The 5,594-nt window shown below is 46.8% G+C and overlaps 1 non-coding gene across 1 annotated transcript; it reads right to left on the reverse strand.

Moving 5' to 3' along the window:
- Positions 1–5,278: 5,278 nt before the first annotated feature.
- Positions 5,279–5,382, reverse strand: LOC138445479 (U6 spliceosomal RNA). Its single transcript, XR_011258910.1, has one exon. It is a non-coding gene; the product is annotated as a U6 spliceosomal RNA (small nuclear RNA).
- Positions 5,383–5,594: the final 212 nt, after the last annotated feature.

The following is a 5,594-nucleotide window of genomic DNA, read 5'->3' on the forward strand; positions in this document are numbered from 1 at the left end:
CCTTTAAAATTTCAGGACATTCTAATGATATCTGTGTCTAAAAGACCAGAGCCCAAGTTTCTTTCTAAAATAAGAGGAATGGACAGTGACTAAGACTAACCATGAAGACTGTCAATGCAGGACATCAGGGGTCAGCAGGAGGTGCCCTTCTCCTGAAAAGCTGAGACAGGTGGGGCAGGCGACACCTCCCTGCCCTGACCAGGACTCTCCCTGCCTGCGGCTGGGACAGTTTCCAGGACTGTGTTATAGGCACAGACAAGCTGGTGTCAGACTAGGGGAAACAGGAACTGGATCACAGAGGGGACCTCTGGGGCCCTTGAGAGCAATTCACTGATTGACACCTTCAAGAGTCTGCTGTGACCATCTGGATTCAGTCCAGGGCTGGGGGCTGCAGAGAGTTACTGTTCTGCACACAAGTGATGGGCACACAAGAAGATGTGTGTGTGAACACAGAGGGTGCTGCGCTGGGCTCCAATGACGCCCCAGCCCAGCAGGTAGGTCAACAGAGCACCCAGGGGCGACCGCTCTTCCCTGCAAAGCTCGGATGAGCAGACTGGGAGCTCTGGGGCCAGACCATCAGGGTGATCCGCCCTTGGCAGAAGCCCAGGCCCACACGTGGGCTGTGGGCACAGGGCAGGGGTGGGGATGGGCTCGAAGCAGCAGAGGCTAGTAGCCCTGAGGACAGGGGGCAGCAGAGAGAGACTGAGAGGGCGTAAAACAGCACCGGAGTGCTCAAACCGGGAGAGGCTGAGGGACACGCAGATGACAAACATTTCTGAGATAAGCAGTCCCACTTTTATACAGATGAAAACCAGCATTTAAAGTTTTTAAAAATAAGATGAAAAACATTAGTCTTAGACAACATGCCGCACACAGACTTGACAATCAGCCAGCAGAAGCCGCATGTGCGTTGATAAATATCATCTAAATTTAAGCCAATCTCGAATTTAGGCATTTCCCTCCAAATAAACCATTCAGCGGATTCCAGAAAGGCTGTGTTTTGGAGCCACTGAAAAGACCACGTTTTCCTGAAGGAGAAGAGACCTGCAGAGGAGTAACAGATTCCAAGAGGAGAGGAAGGGGGGGACATGACAAGCGAGGACACACACATTCACACACGCACACACGTGCACACACACGCACACAAGTAAACACACCAAGCCTCTTTCAGAGCGTGAGAGCTTGGCCATATGCAAGGCCAGCCAGATGGATCAGGGCCCAGAAAGAAGACAAGATAAAGCTGCCCAACAGAAAGCAGGGGTGATCCAATGGCTCTAGAACAGTGGGGGCGTCCTCTCCGGGCAGCCTCTCTCTGCATTCTGAAACTGCGGGGGTCTAGCCTGATTTCCCAGCACCTGTGTCCTCCACTCTGGACTCACTCAGGTTACTCTTACAAATTGCTTTCTACCCAGCCTTATCCTGGAGAGGGAAATGGCAACCCACTCCAGTACTCGTGCCTGGAGAATCCCAGGGACAGAGGAGCCTGGTGGGCTACAGTCCATGGGGTCACAAAGAGTCGGACAGGACTGAGTGACTAGCACAAAAGCCTTATCCTCTTCCACCAGAGCACTCAGGTTTCCCTTCCTTCTCTACACCATTCCTGGGAGTTGATGAAACGCAGGCTCCTTGACCATGGCAGGCTGTCCGCTTAGGGACGAGGCCACAGAGTAACTTCACCCGCGGAGGACAAACCTCGGAAAAGCAGAGTTCTAGCAGGAAGACCACGGAGCGTGCTCTCGTCCAGACTGCAGAAACCAGGTGCCCGGGTGCCAGGCCTGCACTCTGCACCCACCAACAGTCAGGGAGTCCTTCTGACAACGGGGCACCGAGGCCGGGGTGGTAAATTTCCACAACTGTAAAAAGCACAATTTATTTACAATCGATTCAGTTTGTGAAATTCACAGTGTGGCTGCTTTATGAAAGCAGCTCCTCCGTTTTCCTTTATTCTCTGAATGAGCCCAGGCACCTGGCAGGGCAAGGCACGAGAGGGGGTGTTTCAGGATGGAACACGGGCCGTAGGCACACTGAGAGGCGGGTCCCGGTGAGCAGGACCCAGTGCCCCATGAGGACTTTGGAAGCAGCACTGTCGCTGGCCGTCAGCAGCTTTCAGAGGGCCAGGCCTCAGGACGCAGTTTCAGGAGCGCTCGGGGCAGGGCATGGAGGTGAGGTGGCCGGCATTCTGAGAAGAGCGGACGCTTGGAGATGCGAAGCAGATGGGCCAGGCTGGGGCCTGCGTGGAGCATGTGCTGGAAGAGATCTGTATTAGGCTGATGGAGCCTGGAGCTCGGCTTTAATAAAGGAAGGAGAAGCTGGTGACGACAGGGACTCGCGTTTATGGACGAGTAGTCAGGGTGCAGAGCCTGGCCACTGTGTGAGGGAACTGGATGAGGAGGAAGATGTGATGCCTCAGGGAAGGCGGGAAGACAGGTCTCTGTGCATTTAGGAAAGAGGAAGCGATGGGTGAAGACAGAAAACTTTGTCATGAAGAAAAGTAAGAGAGAGGAGGTACTCAAGATGGTTTTGAACATCTGCGCGAGATGAAATACCTGGGAACGCAAATGTTTTCTTTTTAATGGCTATTCCTGACTTGAAATTTTTTAAATCTCGGTGCATACGCACACAAACTTTTACAATTTTACCATAAAACTTTACCATTTTTACCTTTTAAAAGTGTTTGGTTCACTGTCCAAAGTGTAAAAGTCCCTATCGTCACCAGCTTCTTCTTTCCTTATTAAAGCCGAGCTCCAGGCTCCATCAGCCTAAGGCAGATCTCTTTCAAAGTGTTAAGCACACTCACCTTGCTGTACAGACATGACCGCAGTTTGTCTCCAAAAGTCTTTTCATCTTCCCAAACGGAAGCTCTGGGCCCACTGAAAGCTACCCACCCCCCGTCTTTCCACTTCAAGCCCTGGGAACCACCGGTCTACTTTCCATCTCTGTCAATCTGACTACTCTAGGAACCTGAAGTGGAATCATGCAGTATTTGTCCTTTTGAACTTAAGTTTATCTCACTTAACATATTGCCCAAGCTTCATCTATGTTGCTGTATGTGTCAGAATTCCCTGCCTCTTTAAGGTGAAGAATATTCCACTGAGTGGATATAGCCACATTCTTTCATCCATTCATCCCTTGATGGACACCTGGGTTGCTTCTACCTTTCGGCAACTGTGAATAATGCTACCATAAATAGGCATGTACAACTATCTCTTTGAACTCTGTCTTCATGTCTCTTGGGTATACTTCCAGAAGTGAAATTGTTGGATCATATAATAATCCTGCATTTCATTTTTTGAAGAGTCATCACACTATTTTCCACTGCTGCAGGATAAATTTCACATTCCCATCCACATTGCACAGGGTCCAACATTTCTATATCCTCAGCAGCTCTTGTTCTTTTCTTATTTTCCCTTTTTATATATTAAAAAAAAAAACAATCATTCTGAGGGATGCGAAGTGGTATCTCATTTTGGTCTTGATTTGTATTTCTCTAATGCTTCCTAATGTTAAGCATCTTTTCATGTGCTTACTGAACATTAGTATGCCTTCCTCAGAGAAATGTTTATTCAAGTCTTTTGTCCATTTTTTAATCAGATTGATTTTTGTTGTTGTTGAGTTGCAGGTGTGCTTTATATAGTCTGCATAGCAATCCATTATCAGATACATGATTTGTAAATATTTTGTCCCATTCAGTGGGCTGCCTTTTTACTCTGTCTATTGTGCCCCAAATTAAAATTAAAACTTTCAAATTTTGATGAAGTCCAATTATCCCTTTTTCATTGTCATCAATGCTTTTGGTATCAAACCCAAGACATCACTGTAAATCCAAGATCATAAAGTTTTCTCTTTATTTTCTCTTTAGAGTTTTATAGTTTTAACCTATATGGTTATTTCAGTTCAGTTCAGTTCAGTCGCTCAGTCGTGTCAGACACTTTGTGACCCCAGGAATTGCAGCCCGCCAGGCCTCCCTGTCCATCACCATCTCCCAGAGTTCACTCAAACTCACGTCCATTGAGTCGGCGATGCCATCCAGCCATCTCATCCTCAGTCATCCCCTTCTCCTCCTGCCCCCAATCCCTCCCAGCATCAGAGTCTTTTCCAGTGAGTCAGCTCTTCGCATGAGGTGGTCAAAGTCCTGGAGTTTCAGCTTTACCATCATTCCCTCCATAGAACACCCAGGGCTGATCTCCTTCAGAATGGACTGGTTGGATCTCCTTGCAGTCCAAGGAACTCTCAAGAGTCTTTTCCAACACCACAGTTCAAATGCATCAATTCTTCGGCACTCAGCCTTCTTCACAGTCCAACTCTCACATCCATACATGACCACTGGAAAAACCATAGCCTTGACTAAACGGACCTTTGTTGGCAAAGTAATATCTCTGCTTTTGAATATGCTATCCAGGTTGGTCATAACTTTTCTTCCAAGGAGTAAGCGTCTTTTAATTTCATGGCTGCAGTCACCATCTGCAGTGATTTTGGAGCCCCCCTCCCCAAAATAAAGTCTGCCACTGTGTCCACTGTTTCCCCATCTATTTCCCATGAAGTGATGGGACCAGATGCCATGATCTTCATTTTCTGAATGGTGAGCTCTAAGCCAACTTTTTCACTCTCCACTTTCACTTTCATCAAGAGGCTTTTTAGTTCCTCTTCACTTTCTGCCATAAGGGTGGTGTTATCTGCATATCTGAGGTTATTGATATTTCTCCTGGCACTCTTGATTCCAGCTTGTGCTTCATCCAGCCCAGCGTTTCTCATGATGTACTCTGCATAGAAGTTAAATAAACAGGGTGACAATATACAGCCTTGATGTACACCTTTTCCTATTTGGAACCAGTCTGTTGTTCCATGTCCAGGTCTAACTGTTGCTTCCTGACCTGCATATAGGTTTCTCAAGAGGCAGGTCAGGTGGTCTGGTATTCCCATCTCTTTCAGAATTTTCCACAGTTTATTGTGATCCACACAGTCAAAGGCTTTGGCATAGTCAATACAGCAGAAATAGACGTTTTTCTGGAACTCTCTTGCTTTTTCCATGATCCAGCGGATGTTGGCAATTTAATCCCTGGGCCCTCTGCCTTTTCTAAAACCAGCTTGAACATCTGGAAGTTCACGGTTCACGTATTGCTGAAGCCTGGCTTGGAGAATTTTGAGCATTACTTTACTAGTGTGTGAGATGAGTGCAACTGTGTGGTAGTTTGAGCATTCTTTGGCATTGCCTTTCTTTGGGATTGGAATGAAAACTGATATATGGTTAGGCCCTTGGTAAATTTTGAGTTAATTTTTTGAAAATGTGAAATATAGCAGAAATTTACTTGTCATCCTTGCACATAAGCCATGCTATTCTTCTCTAAGTTCCAATTTTAGTACACGTTCTGCCAAACCAAGCACTGAAACAAAATCCTTGGAAGAAATGCATTAACATAAGTATATGAAAATAAGACTGTTTATGATACACTTACAGTAATAAACGCTCTCACTGTCTAACTTGAGGATTCAACGTATTTATCCTGGCTCCACCAGATGCTTTAACTGTCACTGTTTAAGCCCCACTTTGCCTCCTGCACTCGCAGTGAAGCATTTCCTTAAGGTTCTGACCCTGA

This window comes from Ovis canadensis, chromosome 8 (assembly GCF_042477335.2).
Source record: "Ovis canadensis isolate MfBH-ARS-UI-01 breed Bighorn chromosome 8, ARS-UI_OviCan_v2, whole genome shotgun sequence".
Lineage (NCBI taxonomy): Eukaryota > Metazoa > Chordata > Mammalia > Artiodactyla > Bovidae > Ovis > Ovis canadensis.